Source organism: Halichoerus grypus, chromosome 5 (genome assembly GCF_964656455.1).
Source record: "Halichoerus grypus chromosome 5, mHalGry1.hap1.1, whole genome shotgun sequence".
Taxonomy (NCBI): Eukaryota; Metazoa; Chordata; class Mammalia; order Carnivora; family Phocidae; genus Halichoerus; species Halichoerus grypus.
The window spans coordinates 67,983,700-68,010,873 of record NC_135716.1 but is presented as its reverse complement, the minus strand read 5'-3'; the positions used below and the strand labels follow the sequence as shown (position 1 = coordinate 68,010,873).

The following is a 27,174-nucleotide window of genomic DNA, read 5'->3' as shown; positions in this document are numbered from 1 at the left end:
TGCTATTAGATTACTCTTTGAATTATTGGCTACAGCAAGATTTCTGTGTTGCTTATTTTAGAATTCACAGAACATACAGACAACTCACTTGTTAGCCATTAATCAATCTGAGACCTTTAAAGAAGAGGTAAAAAAGTGACAGTGGGAACTTATATTTGCTTCACTTATTTGTATTCACTTATAATTTCAACAGGGGTTGTTTTTCAGGTAACTATAGTATCCCTGTCTCTTGCTTTAAAGCACATAATTTGGTTCCGAATGTATTTATAATGTTACTTTTATGACAAAAAGAAGGGGATGGAAATCCTTACGTTTTGGGAATCTGGGCTTGAATAGCATGTTAACAATAATAGAAAGTCTAAATGAAATTAATCCTAGAAATTACTGAACTTGTGAGTTAGAAGGAACCTTAGAGTTCATCTAATCAAAATCCCTATTTTACTAAGAGGCAGAAGAGGTTACAGAGCTACTTGGTGACTCCTTCAGTCAAGGTAGAGCATCAAAAGCAATTGACTTAAACTACGTGGATTAACTCTCCAAAGAAATTACTTTCACTTGAGTACAATTCAATAAAATACCTTTAATCTTTCTCTAGAGTTTTTGCATTTTCCAAAGAGTCTAAATTGATGCCTTTATATAATGATCCAACAGAAAAAATTCTTTCTAAAATTTAGAATCAGGAAGCAAAGCAAAAGCAGAAATTACTTCTTTTGTCAATAATGATACCTGTGAGGTTCATCATGTTTCCCTTTTTCATTTTGTGTCCAGGAACCTCAGAGTTGGATGAACCAGATTATAGAAATTTTCTCCCTTTTCATTCTATTGTTTCTGATTTCCTGTTCAATTCTCTTTTTTTGTATGCATATTTTTATTGCAAGTCACTCCACAAATGCTTTTTGAAAGCTATTGAACTATAAATTATTCAGAAAAAATTGCTTAGGGACAAAGTCAAGACTATAACTCAGGTCCGCCAACTCTCAATCCAAATTTCAATCCATTATATCATTATTGGGAAACATTCATATCTCTATTTTTTCCCAATAGAGAAAAATAAAAAATAGCCGTTTCCAGTATTTGTGTAAAAGAAGGATATGAAGCAAAAGAGATGTCTGTCTACCTCTCTCTATAGCTTTGTCCCAAATTTCAAAAACTTCATCACACCTCTTAACTCTCAAGCAAAAAAAAAAAAAAAAAAAATTGTTTCATTTTATTTGTTTAGAAATGTGGAAGTATATTATTTTATTGGCACTCAGAACTGTTCAGTGTTGTATGAATGCCTGTATATTTACAATCAAATAAAATCTGGGACAGATTTGTGTTTTCTTTTGCATATAGACTGAATCCACAAAGACCAATGCAGTAGACACCTTTTACATGAAGCTTTTCCTCTGTCACAAAAGTGTTTGGGTTCTTGCTTTCTGAATCCATTATTGCATTTGAATATCACCCAGTCACAAACTGCAGGGCATCAGGTTGCCTCCCCGCCGCAGCCCCCCCCCCCCCCCCCCCCCCCGCCGCCCAGTGGAGAAGCCTGAGACTTTGGCACAAAGCCACACTGAGAGCTCTTGATGTTTCTCATCTGGTGACACCGCGTTACAGGGCTGCTCTCTCACTGGGGCGCTGAATGGACGAAGGGTCATCACCTCCACCGCAGCCTCAGCCAGTATGGCACAGCTGTCTGCACTCTTTGTAATGTTCTCTGAAAAGAATATATTAATAATGTCAAAAGTTGGGTGAAGCCATCAGTCACAGCGAGAGCTGCCCTTGAGAGGTTAAGATTTGCTTTCTTAGAATCCAATGGCAGTCATGGTAGGTGTTAGAAAAATGGAGCAAGGCATACTTTCATATAACTGCCAATATTCCAATCATAGCCATTGGGAGGAGAAACTGAGAATATACTTACAGAAAGGACGTCTGATGAGAAGAACTCAGAGTGGAAAATACAAGCAGAGAACGTTATTTCTAGTTGGTATATATCATATTTCCTTTATTGTCTCTATTATTGCAGAGGACAAACAAATAACATTTGTTGTTATTATTAATCCTGTAGAAAATCACTTTGCAGCCTGCGTCAGGGTACATAGTCCATAGTCCCAACTGATTGCATTGCATTCAAATCCTGGTTTTGTGACATAACACCTGGACTACTCTGGGCAACAGACTTAACTTCACTTGACCTCCCGTTTTCATCTGCAAAAGGGGGATAATAATAGTGCCTACTGTATAGGATTGTTGTAAGGACTAATGAAGCTAATATTTGTAAATTGCATTGAACACTGCCTGACATAAAGTCAGCATTATTTGAATAGTTATTATTTTCATATAAATTTTCCTATTTACTCAGGTGAAAAGTTATTTTCCTAATAAAACATGATTCCTTCATTTATATATATATATATATATATAAAACTACCATCATAAAACCTCCTTACTTTTTCTCCTGGGACTCAAGTCCATTTTCCAGGCAGGCCTGAGGACCACTCAGGAATTGACTGCAACAGTAATGGGTGGTCTTAAGTCCAACTCTTGGGTCGTAGCACCTCCAAGAGCATCCTCTCACTTTTCTCCTTGACCAAAACCTCTTCCCCTAGGCTCAGAGGGGAAGAGTCACTCTTATTCATCTGTCTGTCCCTCCCACACCAGGTAACCCAGAGTTTGTTACCTTTTGTGTCCAAGGACTATTTTGGCAATCTTTTGAAGCCAATGAATTGCTTCTCAGAATAGTATTTTTATTTTATTTTTTTAAAGATTTTATTTTTATTTATTTGACAGAGAGCTAGAGCCAGGGAGCACAAGTGGAGGGAATGGCAGAGGGAGAGGGAGAAACAGACTCTCGCTGAGCAGGGAGCCCGATGTGGCGCTCGATCCCAGGACCCCAGGTTCATGACCTGAGCCGAAGGCAGACACTTAACCATCTGAGCCACCCAGGCGCCCCTCAGAATAGTATTTTTAAATGTATAAAATAAAACACAATGGATGACAAAGGAAATCAAAGATATTGAAATAATAATTATCAAAGTGTTTTAAAATGTGGCAGGATTATATGTTTTTCTTTATTACTACATTAAACAACATTTGGTCCTCTTTATCAGAGGGCCTAATAACTTCCATAATTCCAGAGTGGTGAGGAGCATGACCAATGTTTGAAATACCTGCAATAAGTATACTGTGAAATAAAATTAATTTTTACTGGCAACAAAGTCACAGGTAGTGCTAATACTACTATAGTCTGTTGCCTACATTCAGTAATTGAAGACAATGATAAATTTCAATTCGATATTAGTGAAAATAAAAATATATTATTTTCTCATTTAAGTTGACAGAATCCCAGAATTCTAGCCAAGATCCCTTAGTGGACACCACATCAAGGATCCCTGTTCTAATCCCAGACTGAACCAATACTCATTCCCTTCTGGTCTTGGAGAAGGAAGGAAAGAAGAGCCTTCCAAGTCAGTATCCTTGACCCAGACTGCTGGGTACCTATATCAACACAGCATCCTTGAGCCTCATCATCCCAGTAACCTACCCCCACTGTCACTCTAGGCTATTTTCTAGACCCTTGGCTTCCTACCTACCATTAGTTTGTTTCTTTCTTTTGATATAACTGAGATATAATTTTTGTACAATGTGTTGTTTTGATATACTTATATATTGCAATATCATTACCACCGTAGCATTACCTAACACCTCCATCAGGTCACATAATTTCCATTTCTTTTTAAGATCTAGTCTTTTAGGAACTTTCAAGTCTATAATACAGTATAGTTAACTATAGTCACATTGCTGTGCATTAGATCCCCAGAACTTACTCATCTTCCTGCAAGTTTGTACCCTTTGACCAACATCTCCCCAGTTCCCCCATTCCCCACCCTCCAGCCCCTGGTAACCACCACTCTACTCTGTTTTTGAAATTTCAGGGATTTTTTTTTTTTTTGATCCCACATATAGATGATATTGTAGAGTATTGGTTTCTTTGTCTGATTTATCTGACTTAGCATAATGCCCTTAAGGTCCATCCATGTTGTTGCAAATGACAGGATTTTCTTTTTTCTCGTGATTGAATAATATTCATATGTGTGTGTGTGTGACATCTTTATTCATCTGTTGATGGACACTTAGCTTGGCTATATGAATAATTCAGCAGCAAACATGGGAGGGCAGATATCTTTTCATTATCCTGTTTTCATTTCCTTTGGATATATATACCCAGAAGCTGGGTTATGTTTAATATTATATATATTTATATTTAATATTTTTGAGCACCGCCATACTGTTTTTTTTATAGTTTTATAGTAACTGCACCAATTTGCATTCCCACCAACAATGCCATTTCTCCACATCCTCACCAATACTTATCTTTTATGTTCTTTTTTTTTAAGACTTTATTTATTTATTTGAGAGAGAGTGAGTGAGAGAGAGAGAGAGAGCACAAGAAAGGGGAGCTGCAGACAGAGGGAGAGGGAGAAGCAGACTCCCCGCTGAGCAGGGAGCCTGACGCAGGGCTCAATCCCAGACTCCTGGAATCATGACCAGAGCCAAAGGCAGACTCTTAACCTACTAAGCCACCCAGGCACCCCTATCTTTTATATTCTTGATCATAGCCATTCTAACAGATGTGAAGTGCTATCTCATTGTGGTTTTGGTTTGTATTTCCCTGGTGATTAGTGATGTTGAACATCTTTTCAGGTACTTATTGTCATTTGGATGTCTTCTTTGGAAAAGAAGGCCCATTTTTAATTGGATTGCTTTTTTTGTTACTGAGTTGTGTGAGTTCTTTATATATTTTGGATATTTACTTTCTATTAGATATATGGTTTGCAAGTATATCATTTCCAAAAATTTTCTTTCATTCTGTAGTTTGTTTTTTCATTTTGTTAATTGTTTCTTTTGCTGTGAAAAAACTTTTTTAGTTTGTCGTAGTCCCACCTGTTGATACTGGATTTAGTTGCTTGTGCTTTTGGTGTCATATCCAAAAAAATACTGCCAAGATCAATGTCAAGGGGCTTTTTCCCTCCTTATCTTTACTTCTAGGAATTATATGGTTTCAAGTGTCATGTTTAAGTCTTTAATCTATTTTGTGTTGATTTTTGTAATTGTTGTAAGATCAGGGTCTAATTGCACTCCTTTGCATATAATTATCCAGTTTTCCCACCGCCATTTATTGAAGAGACTAGCCTTCCCGCATTGAGTATTCTTGGCTTCCCTGTTAAATATTAGTTGACTGTATATGTGAGAATTTATTTCTGAGCTCTTTATTCTGTTCCATTGGTCTCTGCCTGATTTTATGCCAGTACCACACTGTTTCTGATTACTATAGCTTTGTAATACAGTTTGCAATCCGGAAGTGTAGTGCTTGCTTTGGCAGCACATATGCTAAAATTGGAACAATACAGAAATTAGCATGACCCATGTGCAAAGATGACACGCAAATTCGTGAAGCATTCCATATTTTTTTAAAAAAGGATATCAGATAGTACAATGACTCCAGCTTTGTCCAATGTTGTTTTTTTGCTTTTCTGTCTGAGTGATTATGTCTAATGCTGAAAAATTAATGCAAATGCAAAAAAAATAATGCAAATGCAAAAAAATGCAAAAAAAATATTGAAATTCCCTACTATTATCGTGTTGTTGTCTGTTTCTCCCATTTCTTTTTCTTTTTTTAAGATTTACTTATTTATTTTAGAGAGAGAGTGCAAATGCGTGCACATGAGTTGGGGGAGGGGAAGAGGAAGAGAATCTTCAAGCAAACTCCCGCTGAGTGCGGAGCGTGACTCAGGGCTCAGTCTCATGACCCATGAGATCACAACCTGAGCTGAAATCAAGAGTGGGACCGTCAACCAACTGAGCCACCCAAACACCCGTCTCCTGTTTCTATTAGTACTTGTGTAACATATTTAGGTGCTCCAACATTGGTTGTGTATATATGTACAATTATTATATCTTCCTGATGACTTGACCCCTTTATCATTATATAATGACCTTCTTTTTTGTGTTCCCATTGTTGGTTTAGTTTATTTTGTCTGGTATAGGTACAGCTACCCCTATTTTCTTTTGGTTTCCACTTGCATGGAATATCTTTTCCCATTCTGTCAGTTTGGGCCTAGATGTGTCCTTAAAGCTGAAGTCAGTCTCTTTTAGGCAACATATAGTTGGGTCTTGTTGTTGTTGTTGTTGTTGTTTGCTTGTTTTTCAAATCTATCCAGCCACCCTGTGACTTTTGATTGGGTAATTCATTCCATTTACATTTAAAGTAATTATAGATATGTAAGGACTTACTAATGCCATTTTCTTAATTGCTTTCTGGCTGTTTCATAGTTTTATTGTTACTTTTTCCCTCTCTTACTGTATACCTTTGTGGATTGGTGATTTTCCATGGATTCTCCTTTTTAAAATCTTTTCATGAAACTTCTATTATTATTCTGTTGGCACATTGAACATTCCCTTGTTTAGCAAAAGTTTAAAAACCATACTTAGTGTGCTGCTTATAGGAACTAGCCTTTTGAAATGAATGCAAAATTGCTGTGGTATAGAGACCACGTTTTGATTTTTCATAGATGAAACGGTAGTCATTATGGTCAATGTATAATGACTACTCAAGTGTTGCTTATTATTTTTGAAGTTAATGCTACTAATATTAGGGGATATATCAACAAGTTTAGGATAAGAAAAAAAAGAAACTTGAAAAGGCCTTTCATTTTGACATGGAAGTATGGATTGATTGTTGAGATTCAGAAATACATTTGACAGCCAAGCTGGTGGGTAGAGGGTGTTGTAATGGCTTCTGGGGCATCATAATCCTTGAGCGGGATCTTGATGGACTGCTCTGAAAACCAAATAAATAAAGCGCTTTTTGAGGTGAGGAACAGTAAATATCAAATAGTCCAATCTCTGTGACTCCCATTCAGAACAGTTGATGTAAATGGCAAATATACTGTATATAAGCACATTATGTACTAATGTTCATCATGTGTATGTAATATACATAAGCACGTAAATATGCACCATGTTTCTAGATATCTATATTTTGAATTACTGTCATCACAACAATATTCATGTTTGTGGTATTTCAAAGTTCTATACACTAGGGGGAAGAACCATTATTAAATGGCATTTTAAAATGAGAACATTAGATTGCCCTCTGCTTTGAATTTTTTTTTTTTCAGCTAGAGAGTTTAATATTTATACATAGGCTTTTAGTAGAGAATGGTGCATTGTATTTTCTCTACTCTATATCTTGCTTTTCTTTATGAATTGGCAATGGGAAAGGGTGAACTGCATGATCTAATAGGTCCTTTATAGTTTCCAATTGCTATATTTTTATCCTGCAACTCAGTTGCCTATATGTGTTGACTGGAGTCGGTTTTCCAGCATGCTAAATAGGCAGTGAGCCACTGTTAAAACTAAGAAATTTGGAATTGTGTCATGTACCGTGTAGGCTATAAAATATGAAATTTCAATAATTTTTAAAACTTATTTACCTATTAATGAGTTTTATTTTCTTGCATTAAAATGATCTTGGAAATAATCACATGTACATTTCAAAGGCTTTAAAAAATCATCCACATACAGAATAAGTGAATGAGTCTTGTATGAAGGGGATGATTAGTTCTCCAATTTTGCTTCAGAAGGTAAGGAATTGGTAAGATTTGGCTATTTCTGGGTCTGCCAGAGGTTTCTGCTTTGATGTTATGGGGCTGGGCTCCACATGCCACCAGAAAGATGGATCTGTGTCATGTTATGCTACATTAGCAGTTCACTCAGGAATCAAGGCCACTGCAGACCATATGACTTGAGCTGGGCTCTCCATGATTCAGAGAAACCACAGGGTACAATAATTCAGTGACTATCACACGATTCAGATTGTGATTTGAAATGGGCACAGTAACTTCTCAGCAGTTTTATTCTACAAGCAAATGAATGCTAGAACATCCCAGTTTATCTTTCATTTATTATGGTCAAACTAAAAATTCTAGTAATGAATGATAGTATACAATAAGGGAACTGGGGACATTTAGAGAAGTGACAATGGCATACATTCTCGAAGAACCAGTTCAAACACCTGCTTTGGATAGATACAGTTACAAGTGATGTTTTCCATTACAAACTGTAAATTGGTTCTGGAGGATAGAATAGTAATTGAAGGCTTTAATGTGAGGACATCTACTGTAAGTTCAGTTCACTAAAAGCAGAGTACTTGGATTGTCTATGTCCTGTATACCCTAAAATGACATTTCTATGAAGGAATATAGGAGCTTCTGTTTAATTAATTTTATCCAAAGAGGAAAATATATTGGTGCTTTAGATCTGTGGGAACCCCAGGAGCCCATGATTCTATTAACTTAGAAGTCACAGTGGAGAGAAAAGAAAATGTTGGGTATCTCCAGATATGAATCTTGCCTTTTCTAAAGAAGATATCAGAAAAGTTTAGAAGAAAGATTCATTTCCATGTTCAAAGATTCTGAAAAGAGAGATTATCTAAGAATGGATAAGAGACTTTCAAAAAGCAAATCCTGACTATACAATTACAGATGATCCTAATGCAGGTGAAAAAGTAAACATTTCTGTGGGAATATAAGTAGATACATAATAAATCAACCTTTTGAAAGGAGATGCACATAAAAAGAGCACAGAAAAGGTGCATAACTGAGTAAGGGTTCTGAAAAAAAGAAGAATAAACATTTAAAAATAATGCCAGAAAGTCTAAGACCTTAAATGGGTTGTTGATTTGAAAAATGTTAAAAATTTTAAGAAATATTTTTGCAAAGATAATTGGAGCAAGGATAACAAAAAAGATGTGAGAGGCTCATTTCCAGGATAGATAAGCATAAGTTACAAAATTACAATGAGAAAGCAAGAACTACCTATTCTTCATTGCTTCCATTTTGTCTAAATAAGAGAATGAACTTTAGGAAGGAAGAGACTCTTCATCATTCACATAAAAGATCAGACAGTGGCAAAGTACTTAGTTGTTTAAATAAGTCAAATTTCAAATAGAAGAATTGTTGGGTCTTAAAAAGAGTTTGAAGATATGATCTTAGATTCACTGTCGGTGTGTGTGTATATATATATATATATTTCACAGTCATTTTGCCTAGGAATATACTAGGTTGTCAGAGATAAGCAATCTTGATCCTTATTTCTAAAATTGAGAAGATAAACTCAAGCAACTATAGATTATTATACTATTAATCTCCAGTGAAGGCTAATAAACAGCATAAGGTGAGTATTTTGAAAAGAATGTAGTGATCACTAGGACACCTCATGGATTCACTAAAAACAAGTCATCCGACTTAAATGATGTTCTCTCTTTTTCTAGGGTTACTAATCCCAGAAAGCCTGCTTATCAGGTTTGTAGATGACACGGTCTTTTAGGCATTATAGATAAATTTAGTGACATTACCAAAATTGAAAATGTTTCTGTTGGATTACCTGATAGAAACAGACGAGATGATTTCTATCATCTATCTATCTATCTGGCACTGGAGGGGGCAATATATATTTAACAACATTAATGTACAAATGGTCAGTGGTTTCAGTTTCTCATTGTTGCTTATAGTTTTTATGGGAGCCACTTGTGTCTCTGGCTCCTAAAAATAGCCAACACAATCTTAGCTTGCTCTATAGCCATGCGATGCTGAGATTAACAAAACTTCACTGAGCAGTGTCCTCATCTGGAGCATCCAGCTTGCTTTTGAGCTGTGAGCTTTAAGACAGACCCTAATAAATGCCATTTTCCTCACCTGAGGAGACTGAAAACCATGTCGTATGAGAAACTGTTGAAACAGTTGGAGGATATTAGTCTGGAAATGATTAAGCATGATGATTATATTCCAGTACAAGAAAAATAATTTGATCTACTCATTGCTCACCCAAGAAGTAGAACTGACTCAAGAATATGAGCCAAAGCCTATCTGTCCCATTCAACAGGGACAAGAAGTGTCCCTTTTATACCAGGGTTCAGATAAAATCTCTATTTTCAGATTTTCAGTTTTAGTTTAGCTGAAGTGATGTTCTCTTCTACTTAACTGGCTGCATAATCTTTGAACAGGTTATTATTCAAACACACTGACCTAGAGTACCTAATTCTAGTAGTAATCATTTGATAAGTAACTCCATATGGACAAAGAGTGAGTCTAAGTTTTTCCTGAGCCTTAAACTATTTCTCATTATATCTCATTTTTATTTCTCAAAATACATCATTGTATTTCTTCTGTCATACTTAATTGTGGAACTCAAGCTGTGTGCACAAGGTGGTAGTGCACAAGGTAGTCAGTCTCCCCAGATAACCTGTAGGACCATGTGTCTTCATGTGGAAGTATAGCAATGGGACTTTTTTTTAAGATTTTATTTATTTATTTGACAGAGAGAGACACAGCGAGAGAGGGAACACAAGCAGGGGGAGTGGGAGAGGGAGAAGCAGGTCTCCTGTGGAGCAGGGAGCCCAATGCAGGGCTCGGTCCCAGGACCCTGGGATCATGACCGGAGCTGAAGGCAGATGCTTAATGACTGAGCCACCCAGGTGCCCCTAGCAATGGGATTTTTAAAAAGATTCATTTATTTACTTGAGAGAGAGAGAGAGAGAGAGAGCCGGGGGAGGGGCAGAGGGAGAGAGAGAGCCGGGGGAGGGGCAGAGGGAGAGAGAATCCCCAAGCAGACTCCTCACTGAGCGTAGAGCCTGACATGGGGCTCAATCCCAGGACCCCGAGATCATGACCTGAGCCAAAACCAAAAGTCAACACTTAACCAACTAAGCCACCCAAGCGTCCTGCAATGGGACTTTTAAAAATACTTTATCCCAGTATGGACTGTTGGGGCAAGCTTCTCTCCTTTAGAGAGGCAGGGAGTTGAGATAGCTGAAATTAGAGTGGGAGATGGATTCAGCAAAGTTAAAGCCTAGGTTTGGGCAAAAACCTAACCAGACAGATAAAGATTAGAATTGCACATGGGTGGTAGGGAAGACAGACTGCAATTCGTTCAACTGGTAGATGTCTGGATACATTTAGTGGATAAAGGTGGTTCTAAATATAAAATCTAGGTACAGTTGAGGAAAAGAGAAAACTTTAAGAAAGGTGTGATTGGGAAGCAGAGGTTGAAATTTGGTGTCTGCACGAACACTGAAGCTAAATATGTGATTGGCATAGCCCTGGGTCCCACCAGGATCAAACACACACAAAAAAACTAGTTGAGGTCTATCTAGGAAGAGGAAGCAGGTCAGGCCTAGTTACCAGGCTGTTGAAGTCCCTGCAATTCATGGGAGCCTGAAAAGAATGTGGTCTCTAAGGCCATTTCCATCTAGAAGATAACTAACTGTTCAACCTGTCTCTGTATCAAAGAGTGCACCTAGGTGTATCAGGACCCTCTCCAGGTGAATCCCTGTCCCACGCCTACCTCCCATTTCTCCCAGGGTCTAAAGACACACTTGCTCTCAACCTCCTTACAACTTTGAGAGTTGAAGTTGTGTTCTGGCAAGGGCTGCACTTCTCTTGACAAATTAATATTTACATTTCATTCAATGTGGTCCAAAACATGTTGGAACTCTTTCTGGAGTTTGGAACTCTCGTGGGGATGTAAAATGGGACAGCTGCTTTGGAAAACAATATGACAGCTCCTCAAAAAAAACAAACTTGGAATTGGCATAGAGCAGTTGCACTTCTGGGAGTACACCAAAAGAAATGAAAAGGGAGATCTTGAGGTTCGTATGTTCATAGCAGCATTCTTCACAATAGCCCAAAGGGGGGAAAAACCCAAATGTCCACTGACAGATGAACGGATAAACAAAATGTGGCATATCTGTAGTGGGATACTGTGAAATAGTCCTTTGAAAAATGAAGTCCCGACACATGCTACAAGGATGAACCTTGAAAACACTGGGTTAGATGAAACAACCCAGACACAAAAGGACAAATACTATATGACTTGACTGACATGAGGTACTTAGAGTAGTCACATTCATAGAGATAAAAGTAGAATGGGGGTAACCACAGGCTGGGAGGAGAGAAGAGAATGTGAAATTATTATTTAACGGGTCCAGAGTTACAGTTTGGGAAGATGAAAAAGTTCTGGAGATAGACAGTGATGATATTTGCCCAGCAGTGTGAAATACTTAATGCCATTGAACTGTATGCTTAAAAATGGTTCAAGTGGTACATTTTATGTATTTGATTTTTTTAAATATTTTATTTATTTTTTTAGTGTTTGGAGCAGTTTTTAGATTTACAACAAAATTGAGAGGGAAGTATAAAGATTTTCCATATACCCCCTACCCTCACACATTATCGTATTATCATGGTGCATTTTTTTTTACTAAGGATAAATCTACATTGACACATCATCATCACCCGAGGTCAATAGTTTACCTTAGGGTTCACCCCTGATGTAGTACATTCTATGGGTTTGGACAAATGTACAATGACATACATTCATTATTATAAGGTCATATAGAGTATTTATACCCTAAAAGTTCACTGTGCTCTGCCTATTCATCTCTTCCTCCCTACCACAGGAACCACTGATCTTTTTGTTGTCTCCATAGTTTTGCCTTTTGCAGACAGTCATAGAGTTGGAATCATACAGCATGTAGCCTTATCATATTGCATTCTTTCACTTAGTAATATGCACTTAAGGTTCCTTCATGTCTTTTCATGGCTTGATAGCTCATTTCTTTTTAGCGCTGAATATGGAATATGTCATGTATATTTTAATCATCATAAAAATATCAAAATATGTTGCCTTAGAGAATAATGAGCTCTTCATCACTGACAGTGATCAAGCAGAGGCAGGATATATAGAGATAGAGACAGATTTAGATACAGAGATAAAGATTTTTTTTTTTTTTTTTTGAGAAATATCTTATAGCTACAGAGACCGGAGGTATGGTCCTGGCCCAGTTACTTACTAGCTGTATGACTTTGAACAAGTTATAATTTCTCCCTCCTCAGGCATCTGATTTATAAAGTATATAGTTCCTAAATTGAAGAGATAGATGATAGATCAACCAAGTAATATGGTAAATATGAAATTGCCCAGAACAATCCATTATGTGGTTTACCAAATGCCCATTAAATGTTAGTTTCTGATGGGCTAATGTACTGAAAAGTTCCTTACAACTCTTCAGAATTTATGATTCTAGGAGGAAGTAGCTTTAACAAAAAGTGATGATGTTTTTATTTTGAGATACTCTGTGGGTATCCTGGACAACCATGGAAGAAACAGGGTTGCAGAAGTCATGTTCCAAGATGGAGACAGAGATTTTCCTCCTGGGCTGTGTCAGTAAAAGTTATGGTTGAAAAATAGGGATGAAGCTGGTGGGTTGCTCAAAGACCAGGGAGATGGATTGAGACCAAAGAGTCAGCTAAGAATTGGAGAGAGGACATATTAGAAGAGAGAATTATGCTACTGGAACAATTCAGACTTCTTCTTAGAGCAGGGATGTTTAGGGAAGTCAGATAAGGGTGGGGCTGGATGCTGAGATGCTTCTACGGTGAGCCTCCTTGCTGCTGAGCTTTGGCCTGTGTTTCATATCTCCTTTCCTGTGCAGTGAGCACCCACTCCTCTCAGTGCTCTGATCAAAATCTCTAAAGCTTTTCCAACAATGCCTGATAGAAATGGCAGTTCCCTTCTGCATCCTACACACATTTCTCTCATAACACATATATCATTTTACTCACTTATGCTTTGTAGGGAGAGGCAATGTCTTCTCTGTCTCCCCAGAAGTTATGGGGTAAGTGAATTAAATAACAAAGATGTGCAGACAAGGAGGCTAAAAAATGGATGAGCCAGGCAGATGCTCTGGAGGATTCTTTGAGGGAAAAGAATTAAGCTGAACATCATCTTCTTAAATGGCCTTACCCCTCCCAGCATTGAAGATAACTAACGTTCGATCTAGATCTTGAAGAATCAGATAGAAAACAGTTGCTTTTCTCATTTGACATGACTTTATCTCACATAATCTGAACATTATCTGAACTCCCAACCACCACGAGGACATTGCATGTCACCATTCCAGTTTCTGGTGGGCACATGTTCTCCCCCATGCTCTGTAGACGCCACAGGACCACCAAGACACCTTGGGGTACTACCACCTCTTTCCTTCCTAGCCAGTGGCTCCCATAGTACAGGCACCACATTAATGATTGTGGAGTGAATGAGTTAATGATAAAAATCTCAAGAATTAACCCCTTACCTGGGCTCACTGCATCATAGTTATTCTAGCTCAGGGACCCAGATTTCTCATTCTTGGTCCGGGCAGATAGATGGATGGCTTGGGAGTCTGTACCAGTCGGCAGAACAAGAGTCTATCTGCTTTCTTATTAATTGATCAACAATTAAATCAGATCATCAGCCCAATCCCTGAATGTAGTATAGTTTGTGACTTTAAGACTGAAACCTACAAAGCCTTAGGTTGCAGCCCAGGACCAGGTAGGCCTGTGGCATCAGTATAAATAAGACATGTGACAGGGTTAGTTGTGTCTTGGTATAGATCCTTAGGTGAACCTTGGCCTCCTTTACACAAGGAAAAAAAAGTAGTCAACCGTGCGACAGGGTTAGTTTAATAGTTTCTATGTGCATTCTTACTAAGAAGTATTAGCCCAGGGATTTTAATGCAATTAGAATTTAAATTCCAGTTTCTTGCAAGAAATGACTTTTCATTAATACTGTGATCTGAAATGGTTTCAGAAATACCCTGGCCACCGAAGCATATATTTGATGCATAGCCTGGATTCCCCTCAGTTAGCATACTTGTATTTATTCATTCAATATTCATGTATTCATTCATTCAGTGATTATTCAAAAAAAATTTTAAAGTATGAATGGTATATTGTCTGTTTTCTAAGGAAATTAAGGCTATAAGATATATCACTAGATAACAGACTCCTCTATTTTATTGGACACTTTATGAAGGCAGTAATTTTGTTTTATTAATTTTTATATCATAATATCTTTTATAGTTCCTGGCACATAGTAGGAATTCAATAAATACATTTTAATGACTGAATAAATTTCCTACTTTTATAGAGACATTTTATCAAGCATGAGTGAATACTTTTTCTTACCAAAAGTGAAGAGTGACAATTTCTCATGGTTAATATCACTGGAATTGAAATAGCCACAAAGACAAAATTTAAATATAAAATAGATCAATGATTTAAGATTTCAGAGGTATGATGTTAAGAGACTATAATGTTAAAGCTATAATTGAATGGCTTCTTAAGGAAGTGAGTGTGTATGAGGGATTTGAGAGGGGATTGATTACAGCTCAGTCAGAGATGTTTAAGAGCTGAGATTTTAACTGAATAGAGCAGATTTTGTTTTGAAAAGCAAATGCAAAGCACTCAGGGCATTTTTTTGTTTGTTTTTTTGTTTGTGTTTTTGTTTTTTAGGAAAGAGGAAACATGTATAACTGAAAGCATTAGACACATGGAATTCTTTTGGAAAGCACTTCTAAGAATTATTAAACAATAAAAACACAAAACCTAAGAACCATTTTTGCCAAGAATATTTATATTCCTAATATCAATTATATGAATTCATCGATCTGCAAAGAGAACTAAAGATCATCTAGCCCAGGCTGGTTTCTTTTGAGACAAGTAAAGGAGGGAATGTAGAGAATTTCATGAAATGCAAAGGATCTGAGATTTCAGGGTATTTGCAAATTAGCAAATTAGCTTGTCACAGTTCCATGGATGCCAGTGGAAGACCCAGGACTCCTGGGTCAGAGGTGAAACACAATTTAGGACACACAGGAATGACAGTAGCCAATCTGTCTTTATCTGTGTTCCCAATCCCTCAGCCCCAGGACCCACAGGGGAGCATAAAGAAGGCCATCTGACACGTTCACACGTAGTGGGTTGCATTACGGAAGAGCCCTGAGCTTAAGGGATCTGAATCTTTTCAAGAGGGTAGAAAGCATGTCTTCCCTTCCCTCCACAAGAAGATTTATCTTTATCATCCTGGGGAGTAAATATGCCTGCCCTTTTCTCTGGAAGGAGACACTGTCTTTATCTTCCAAGGCTATTTGCTATCCAAACATCTTTGAAAACACAGCCCAGAATAAAGAGCAGTCCATGCCTCACTGCCAAGATATGCACAAATGTGAGAGATCCATGAAGAATTGTCTCCAGAGCTGAGCCCCTTGCAGAAGGCCACACAGCTGTCTTCAAGCCTTTTTTCACACCACCCTACTATTTCCCCATGCACGCCCAAGTCACAACAGCATTTTTAGAACATATAGCTTTTTATTTTCTGGAAGCCTTGCTGCTCCCAATTTCAGAAGCAAACTTCAAAATCTTCATGACAAGATTTAGAGAGTCCGTACTGGATATGTCAATTCCTGATTACGCATTGCTTTACTGCGTCCTGCACTTTAAGGTCAATATTGGTTTCCCAGTTTCAGGTTTGTTTTGTTTTGTTTCGTTTTAAGATTTTATTTATTTATTTGACAGAGAGCCAGAGCCAGAGAGGGAACACAAGCAGGGGGAGTGGGAGAGGGAGAAGCAGGCTTCCCACGGAGCAGGGAGCCTGATGTGGGGCTCGATCCCAGGACCCTGGGATCATGACCTGAGCCGAAGGCAGACGCTTAACGACTGACCCACCCAGGCGCCCCTCCCAATTTCAGTTTTGATAGGATTTGATCAGGTATCTCTTGAGTCAATGGAAACACTAATATTTTTGGCCAGTCTAAATGTATAACTCTTGGAGATGTAGGTGAAAGTCTACGGCTTATATATAATACTTGAATTAAAATTTTAATTACTTGTACATACTTCAAATCACATATGCAATTAATTACATGGTATATTAGTTAAAGGCTTTTTCTCACATATCCTGAAACAACGTCATTCACATTCTTTGCATGCATCTTCAACATTTAGAGCCGTTTGGGATTACCTAATGTAATTTTTTAGTCCTGTCATTTCCACATTCATGTAAGTCCTTTAAAATTGAATAGCTTTTGTTTTTTTTTATGATGTTGTCACTATAAGATTTATCTTAAATCATAAATATATTACGTAAGATTTTTTTTTTCCATCTATGTTGTAGGTATGTCATGATCTCTAAAATGTAAGAAAGTAATCTACCCCTTTTCAAAGCAATATTTTGAAACTTTTGAGTACAGTAACTTCCAACACTGGCAGGTATGAGGATAGAACCCTGAGCATTAATCCTACATCCAGGTTATATTTCTTGCCTCCCCCCCCACATCTATCAATTCATTCACCTGAGCTCCAGAAACAACTCAAATAGAATTGGTTGAGAACATTTCAGACTAATGCAGTTTCTTCAAAAGACAGTTTGTTATGAGGTGCCCTGAGCCATGAGAGATTTTCTAGGAACTTGAATGTAGGAAAAATTCCACTTTACTGAGAGTTGATTTGAGGGATGGGAGGGAAATCCTCACCTTATTATACATGTGGTATTAGTTTATTTTAGTTGAGTAATTTACAATTCTGATCCTATTTTTCTTACCATTAAAATAAGAAAAACTGTGTATACTGCTTATGTCTTAGCATTGTTAGGAGTGTTGGTAAAATAACGTGAAAGAACTTTACAAACCATAATTTCGATGTGTTTGTGTATTGGCTTATGATGTCATTCTCTGTGATTCTTGTCTTGATTATTGCCATCCATGTTCACCTAGCCACTTAACTTCAAATTTGGGAGTCACTTTGGATCTACTCCCTTATCAAACTAATCGCCAACTCCTGCTAAAATTTTTCTCTTGGATATATGCTAGTCTTTCTACTTCTTTTTTCATAACTACTACTGGCCTTGTTCTGACCTTGTTCATTTTGTCTTGACAGGTTCCATGATCACCTGGCATTCTTTTTCTCCCAGTGATCAGAGTCACCTGTCTTAAATGCAAATCAAACCATGTCAGTCTTAAGATTAAAATCTCCAAATGTCTCCCATTTGCCTAAACATACCTAAAGTGCATTTTTTGATACCAAGTTCTATAAAGAAATGTTCTCTTAAAAAAAACATTTTAGGGGCACCTGGGTGGCTCAGTCGGTTAAGCGTTTGCCTTCGGCTCAGGTCATGATCCCAGGGTCCTGGGATCGAGCCCCGCATCGGGCTCCCTGCTCTGCGGGGACCCTGCTTCTCCCTCTGCCTGCCGTTCCTCCCTGCTTGTGCTCTCTCTCTCAAATAAATAAATAAAATCTTAAAAAAAATAAACATTTTATAGTGAAAAAGAAAATTAGAAATTCTGTAGAGTATATTCAAAACTTATTGTTGACAAATGCTCATTTACATATTAAAGGCTCTTCAAAGTCCTGGAATAAAGAGATTTCTTTCTTTTCCCAAATAGTATTATATTCCCAAATTATTGAATAATCAAATTCTTTTGTTTGGCAAAACATCTGTTATTGCTCTAAGAAAGGCGCATAGGACAATGCAAACCTATAAATAAAGCCCACACTCCTACTAAACTGGTCCAGGGCCTGCACTGCTCTCTCCATCCTCCCTTCTCAACTCACCTGTCCTGTTTCCCTTGACCCCCAAACTCTAGTCACTGTCAGCAGAGTTTACAAGAAAAAGAGGGTTTGATTTCCTCGGAAATTGAGGTATATTCTACTTTCTTAAAGTCAAATAAGTTGTATTATTTTAGTTCTACCATATTTTATAATTGTTCTTAGATGATAATATATCACCTGGTCTTTTTCTTTGAAATAGATGTCATCAGGCTATTCGTTCTTTGTAGGTAGCATGTCTATTTCAAAGGACTCATTGAACACTAGGTGTCTTATTTGTGTTGATATTTTAAGAGCAAACCTATTGGAATACATTACTGATTCACACTATGGAAATAATGGACAGGGGCGCTTGGGTGGCTCAGTTGCTTAAGCGTCTGCCTTCGCTCAGGTCGTGATCCCAGGTGGGATCGAGCCCCACATCGGGCTCCGTGCTCAGCCGGGAGCCTGCTTCTCTCTCTCCCTCTCCCTGCCACTCCGCCTACTTGTGATTCCTCTCTCTCTCTATGTCAAATACATAAATAAAATCTTAAAAAAAAAATAATGGGCAGAAAACAAGCATACAGAGTATCGACTTCTCAAGCCTAAGTGTTGTTAATATCTCAGGTACACATATGGAGAAAAGGCTGGGATTGTGTAACTGATGGTTTCACCAAGAAGTACGTAAGTTTTTAAGATTGAGATTTGAAGCTAATTAATGCTCTTTGACTTTTTTTTTTTTAATACTCAAAGGACCTGAAGTTTAGTCGTTTGATAATTACGCTGTTCTTCATTTTCAGACAGAAATTAGACGTGATTAGGAATGCTGAAGTACTGGGCAGGTCAAGTGCGCCTCATTATTAGAGCCATTTAATGCATTTTAATGGTGGTTGATAAGGTACAAAATGCTACATAAGCCAAAAGAAGAAGTTTTATTCCATTATATGTTAAGTGTAGATATAAATGAGCTCACATTTGCATTTTTTATGCATTAGTTCAAAAAATTAAACATTTCCTCTCAGATATGAGTCGTGGAATATGTGATTTGTGAGAGAGGAAGCCAGCACCTCTCCATGCAGATGCACTTCAAGATCTGCGCATACAAATTGTCCTTCACGGGAATTAAGGAAAAGATGTCTTCAGCACTTGGGTTGCTGAAGAGTCATGCTTTAAGTTATAAGGTCTATTGGTTGAGTAAATAGTTCATTCCATTTATCGTCTCATATTGTTAATAAACATAAAACAGTAACTTACATGTTATTTTCTTATTTACATCAGGCTTACAGATTTATGTAGGTAAGAAAACAAACAAAAACAAGCAAAAACTATAGTGCAAATACGTCTTGCACTAAGAAAGATTCCACTTTCGGGGCACCTGGGTGGCTCAGTTGGTTAAGTGTCTGCCTTCGGCTCAGGTCATGATCCTGGGGTCCTGGGATTGAGCCCTGTGCCGGGCTCGTGGCTCAGCGAGGAGTCTGCTTCTCCCTCTCTGCCCCTCCCCCTCCCACTCATACTCTCGCTCTCTCTCAAACAAATAGAAAATCTTAAAAAAAAAAGAAAGATTCCACTTTCTTAGCCATGCTTTTAAAGCTTTTTACTAATTCCCATGTATGTTAGATAATTGTCTTACATTTAAAAATTAATTTTCTTAAAGAACTAAGTGTTGGAATCTGAAGTGATCAATAAATATCATCCTTTCTGTTGGTCTCGTTTGGAAATGAGACATAAGCACAAGCAGATGGAGATAAAAATATCACTTTTTGTTTTTAACTGATAAGGTGGAGCTTATAGCTTAAGTCTGTTGGTAAGTTAAGTGGATGTACTAACATTTCATGATCTCCAAGCTAGACCACGGACCACTGCATCAGAGGGGAGATTTGAGTCTGCAGAGCAGAGACACTGATCCAGGATTTCTGCCTCTCTTTGGCCCAAGGGAGGAGGACAGAGACCAAATTCCCCATGCTCCACCAGCTGAGAGGACCAGTTGCCGTCATGTACCAACTGGCTGTTCCACAACTTCGGAACTGAGGGGAATAACAAAGATGAGACAAGAGCCAGAACAAGGATTCTCTCAGAAACCAGAAGAGTGGCAGCCAGCATCTTCCCCACTTATAAACTCTCACTAATACTGCTGATATGGGTAACACGTTGTGATTTTTGGTAGGTGCACACATACTTCATTCTTTTCTCTAAAGATGCCCTTTTGTCTTGCGGGAAGCCATGCGGAGCCCAAGTATGCCTCCATTCTGTCTCCTGTGTGAATGGTAAATGGAGCTTGTTTGAGAAGACTGAGCTTGAGTCCAGAGCTATTGCAATATAAACAGCAAAGGAGGAACAGTCCTGGTGTCAAGCTCTTTAATGCCCAGGAGCATCAGCTGCGACATCTCTCTGTGACCCATGTCGCTACTCCGCCTGCCACATCAGAAAACTCACCTGAGCATAATGCAGCCTCACTGCGCCTGTCCTGGAGCTCTTCCCAGATTCCACACCCTGCAGTGACCCCAGGGGAGGGCTTCCAGGGGGAGGCAGAGGTGTCTGTCTGGATTATGGAGTGGCAGGGTAACTATCACACTGAGTAGCTGTGGTTCATTGTGGGAATGTCTGCGTGTCTACATATGGGATCTCCACACAGATGGACCGCTTACTGATGGAGCTTCCCAAGCAGCTTGTGCTTAAGCCCCTGATTATTTAAGATTAAAGAACATATCAATCAGGGCATTGTCGGGTGGGGTTGCTTGAAAGAAAACGAGCTTTTTATCATTTGGAACAGTGAATAGCTCTTTCACGATAGCTATTGAGGGCACAGGAAGGCAGAAATACGTAGTTCATAAACCTGATGGTGGTTCTGAACAGCAAGAGTCTTTAATTTTCTCTTAATGGATTATAATGCAGGTAGCTAACGTGTTCAGAATGGGCTAGGCACTGTTCTAAGAGCTTAACATTAATTAACTCATTTAAGGGGAATTAACTTGTATGAAGCCTCAAAACAACCCAAGAAGTTTATATTAACTTTATTATAATTTATACTTTCATATCATAAAAAAAAAAGAATGAGGTTCTTAGAAGGTTAGATAACCTGTTGAAATTCATCAGTTAGAAAATTGCAGAAAAAGGGCTGGAGCTGGTCTCTGTAGCCAGAGCACATAACCCTTATAAGAATTCTCTTCTCAGTAGTGTAATGTAATTGTTTGTTATCCCTAATACACTAAATGCAATTCTAGAAAGTGAAATCTGTGACTTGTGGTTATTTAGTAAGTTGTAAAGGAAATCATAACTAATGCCATTTATTAGAAAGGATTTTTAGTGTTTAGTTTGATTTCAATGGCATTTCTTTTTATGTGACTTGGTCTTAAGTTTGTGGACCATTTGCTCTTCTCTGCCTTTCGTGTTCATATCTGAAGTACTACATGATTTATTTGGCTGTTTACTTTTTTACTATTGGTCTTTTCTTCCCTCCACTAGCATAGTAAGCATCGTGAAAGAAGTGCTTGGCAATGGTAGGAACTCCTTAAATATTTGTGCAATGACTAAATGAATGAGTGAAGTTAAAAGTTATTTATCTAGCCTCCAGTGGCCCATTTTTTTTCTCGCTGTAGCTTTAAACAGAGAATAACTGTTAATAACTCAAATTTTTTAGGGAGCTGAGACAAGTGAATTAGTGAAAATCCTTTCAGGTCCATGATTTTGTTAAATATTGTACTTAATTACTCATATTCTTAATACAAGTATGTGCCTAATGATTCATATGCTTAATATAAGTATGTACTTATTTATTTTTAATTGATGTAAAGTGAAGTGAGCAGTGAAGAGTTAAGTGTTTAAAAATAAAATTTCCTCTGCCATTCACAGCAGTTACAATAATGAACAATCTTGTGCCTGTTTCTGCGTCTAGACTTTGTATGTGCGGTTTCTTCTTCCCATAGTGCTCACTTCCTCCCCTTTCCCCTTGTGAAATCCCATTCTTTCTTTAGGTCTCAGCTTCCATGTCTCTTCCTCTAAGAGGCATTTCTAGGCCCTCCAAGATGAACTGTACCACCTGCTCTGGTCATCTTCATAAGGCACTGTAACTTATTCTGGTCCGTTTCCCCCAACTAGACTCTATACAGTTGACCCTTGAGCAGCACAAGGGTTAGGGGTACCAACCTCTCCCCACCCCCCAGTCTAAAATCCACATATAACTCTTGATTCCCCCAAAACTTAACTACTAATAGACTACTGTTTACAGGAAGCCTTACCAAAAACAGAATCAGTTGACTAACACATATTTTGTGTTATATGTATTATGTACTGTATTCTTACAATAAAGTAAGCTAGAGAAAAGAAAATGTTATTAAGAAAATCATAAGAGAAATACATTTACGGTGTTGTACAGTAAAAAATTCACATGTAAGTGGACCCATGTGGCTCAAACCTGTGTTGTTCAAGGATCACCTGGAGTTCTTGATGGTTGAGATTCTCCCTAGCACCTAGGGTAGCATCTGATATAGCGAAGAATTTCAATAAATATTGAGTGAGTGAGTGAGTGAGGGAATGAATGAGCACCAACAACTAAGCAAGTAGGTGTGCTATTAGAATTACTCTCAAATAGGGGCGCCTGGGTGGCTCTGTCGGTTAAGCGTCTGCCTTTGGCTCAGGTCATGGTCCCAGGGTCCTAGGATTGAGCCCCGAGCCAGGCTCCCTGTTCAGTGGGGGAGTCTACTTCTCCCTCACCCTCTCCCTCTGCCCCTCCTACTCATTCTCTCTCTCTCTCAAATAAATAAATAAAATCTTTTAAAAAAATAATTACTCTCAAGTAATAGGAGATGAATTTGGAAAACAGAATAGAAGCGAGGGGCAGGAATCAGAGGGACGAGTTCAGACTGTTCATCAGAACTCAAATGATCACAATAGTTTCTGGCTTTTAGAGAATTGGACATTGATCTATGAGCTCATGCCAGGTAATTTCCAGTCTTCTATGTCAATTCCAGAAGCAAGGGAGAACGGACGATAGCACCAGGAAGAATGAGCCCAGTTAACACTTGGTGAGGAAACAGCAGCTGCTGTCTCTGTGTGTCACAGGCAGGGATAGTTGCCCATTGGGTACAGCAACCCATAAAAGCAGGAGAAACTGCAGAACAGAAATCATACAGTATAAAAAAAAAAAACTGAGGACATCGTAAGGTCGAACGAGATGAAGGAATAGTGTGGGAGGACAGGAAAGAAAGAGTGTGAGTGAAAATATGTAGAGAGGGCAGTAAATCTCTGAAAGAAACAGTAATAACTGAGCTCTGTTCTACAGACAGAAGTGCCCTGTAGCTCATGCTTAGTGGTACTGTTCCCATTCTTCTCTTGTGCCTCCCTCTGTGCACACTTAGGGCATCTTCCGGGACTTTTGATTCTCTTGGCAATGAATCAGCATGATGATGGCCAGGGTCTTATCACTGGAGATCCTTTTCTGGAATATCTTCTAGCTTTGTCATCCACAGTTCAGATTTCATCTTGCCTGAGTCCTTCCACTGGGAGCAGTGGGTGCCTACCTAACTGTCTGGAGCCGGGCACTTTCAGTCTTTCTGGACTTCGATGTTGTCCTTGTAGCTGTTCTTCTTGAAGAGCTGGGTGAAGCCGCAGTACAGCCCCATTGAATGAACATGGCATGAGCCATGTGACAGTATATTCTAAAACGCTACTCAAATGTTAATGATTATTATTGGCGTAGATAAAATATATCATTCAAAAAATTACAATACGAAGCTGTATGTTTCAAGTGTCTTAAATTATCAGAGGAAAGAGATATCATTTCTACCTGGAATGATCACACCAAAATGCCAGGGATTAGAAGAAAATAATTTTGTGTCTGTCCCACAAGCTAACCCCTGAGCAAGCCAACATTTATCATAAATTCTGTTGGTGAATCTACTATCTCAATAACTAGTTCTATTTGAAAGAGATAATTTCTTTTTCCAGCAGAAGAAATGAATTGCTAGTCTGAAATGAGAAAGGTGTTTAATCAGTTCTTAATGTCTTTCTATTTTTCAATACAGATTAGAAATAGTAAAAAAAACCTATGTAGAATGATGCAGTGTAACATAATAATGGGGAATGGTTACCCAGAAGTTATTTCTCATTTGATTTTCCTTCTCTGTCTAGAGGTTTATGTGACTTTAAAATTTTTCACGTAGCCTTTTCCTTAAAACCCATTGGAGTATAAGGAAAAGTGAATGTTTATTAGGCATGTTAATGAGTGAATGAATAGTTTTGTATACGTGCTCTGTTGTAGTTCCATTAAATGAAAACACTAAAACAAATTAGGCATTACTTAACGTGTATATTAATAGATTCAAACCTATTAACATACCAAAAGTCAATTAGCAAATTGAGACTTATAGCAATGCCTTAAAGGTGATTGTAAAACTTTTTAAAGTTTTTTTCCCCCCAAATCATTCAACTTCTCTAACTTGGAAAGTTCATGAAACTATAGAATGTGATCATGAAGAATTTAGCACAGTGCTCTTTTTTACTAAAATTGTTGGCCTACATCTAGCTCCTTGTAATTTTAGACTTTGAATTGAATCCGGAGTTTAGATTTTATTTATTTTTCAGGGTAGCAGATTACATGATAGACTTCAACATTTTCATACAGTCGTTTCTCTCCTCCATGAAATTTCAACATCATTACAGGTTATTTTTCTCTTCTATTCTTCCCATTCTAATCGATTTTGTTACCTATAGGATATTTCAATTCCATAGTTCACTTAAGCTTTTCTTGCTTCGATCAGTTAAAATATACATGTGTTAAACATCTTTATTTGCAGAGGCGTTATCCAAGCTGTTCTTCAAGACGAATCAGTAAACCTTAAAGGTGGTTTGTTAAAAGATCAGCTCCAACAGGGACTGATATATAACTCTTTAAAGATATCAGAGGATGAAGAATCGAAAGAGACAGCATCTAAAAATTGGAATCTAGATACCTCGGTTTTCAAACCACTTTGCTTCTTTTTATAATTGAGAGAGTTGTTTAAATTAAAAAGATTTGGTCTTTTATAGGGCATTATTATTTTGATATATTTCAAGCATGCAGAAAAATATAGAGAAAAAAAAACCCCGAACACCTGTGTATCTCTTGCCAATCCCATTCTCTCCTGTCCTCCGCATTGCAACATTTAGTGTTTATTTTTCCCCATAATCTTTTTATACTTTATATTTATGGGGCCTATAAACAGTATGGTATTGTTTTGCATATTTAAGCTTTATTTAAATATTAGTACATAAAATTTAAATATGTGCAGTATCACACTATTATTGCTTTTTCTGCTGAACCTAATGTTTTTGAGATTTATCCATATTGACACATGCAGCTCTAGTTCACTTATTTTAATTTCTTTACAGTGTATTATACAGAAGAGTGGACATTTATGTTGTTTCCAGTTTTTATTATTACAAACTCTGGCAGAATGAACATATATACATATACATTTATATTTATATACGTATATATATATATATAGAGTCTGTGTGTATATATATGTGTGTGTGTGTATATATACACACAATGAGCCTGTATATATATATACATATACATCTGTGTATGTATCGCCTATCCACATGCTACAAGAGTTTCTCAAAGCTTATAGGAGTGAAATGGATAAAGCATAGGCTAAGCACAAATCTTCAGCTTTACCAAGTCCTAATGTTGCAATCTGCATTCCTCCCTGCAGGATACCAGAGTGCATAATGCTCTGCTATCTCAGTGCTTTCTGACCATGAGTTTTTGCTTATCTTTTGAGTATGAAGTGATATCTCATTGATCTGATTGCCGTTTATCTCAGTAGTGTGAGCTTGAGCATTTGCAAATTTGCTTTATATGTTTTTCAAAAATATTCAATGAAAGTGAACTCATTAAAAAATTGGAAAAAGAAAATTCAGGAAGAAAAAGATTGCTTATAGTTCCATTATTTATGGATAACTACTACTTACATTTTCTATTTTAATACATTTCCTCACTATCTCATTTCTTTTTGAATATTGTTATTTATAGTTATGACTATACATCATATATTGATTTTAAACAGAACTAATTCATGTTCTAGATGGAAGATAAGTTAGAAAATATTTGTTTCTGGGTGAATTATTAGTCTGCACCATAAAAAAAATGACATATGCCATTCAATAGGTTTCAGATATGCCAAAAAAATGTTCCTCAAGTACTGTGACAGTGTTGATTACTGTAACAACTTGGCTTTTATGAAAGGAAGAAAAGAATGTTTTGATTAGTAATTCTAGCTCCATGTTCAGTATTGTTACTTAAGGAATATTACCAAGAATGGAATAATGACACCATCTATTGTATGAAATAATCATTAAAATTGCAAAACATTCTGTTTGAACTATGGGCATGAATGCAGTTTAAGAAACTCATTTCCTGTGACTGCGAGTGGAACAGATCCAGAAGAAAAGCTGCAGGAATGTTGCAAAGTCCAATGGCCCCCTGCACAAAACACTATGGAATTTTTTCCTTTGAGATTTAAACCCGGTAAAGATGGGTTCACCAGTCCAGTCTTATCTGAGCCCTGAGTTGTGAATGTGTTTCTGTTCAAGACTGTAGTAAATCTTTTTTATTTGTTTTGTTTTATACTTTGTATTTAAGACAGTACAACTTTTCTATTTTATTTTATTTTATTTTTGTTTTTTTTTCTCTTTAATAACAGCTTTGTTAAGATGTAATTCACATATCAAAGATATGATTTGG

At 37.4% G+C, this 27,174-nt stretch overlaps 1 protein-coding gene and 1 non-coding gene across 4 annotated transcripts in view; both read left to right on the top strand.

The window, feature by feature from the left end:
- Nucleotides 1-27,174, top strand: part of LOC118533583 (sodium/potassium-transporting ATPase subunit beta-1-interacting protein 3) — a 617,142-nt gene that overhangs the window by 100,788 nt on the left and 489,180 nt on the right. The gene's annotated exons all lie outside the window — the stretch shown is intronic.
- LOC118518284 (U6 spliceosomal RNA) lies at nt 5,350-5,453 on the top strand. Its single transcript, XR_004908557.1, has one exon. It is a non-coding gene; the product is annotated as a U6 spliceosomal RNA (small nuclear RNA).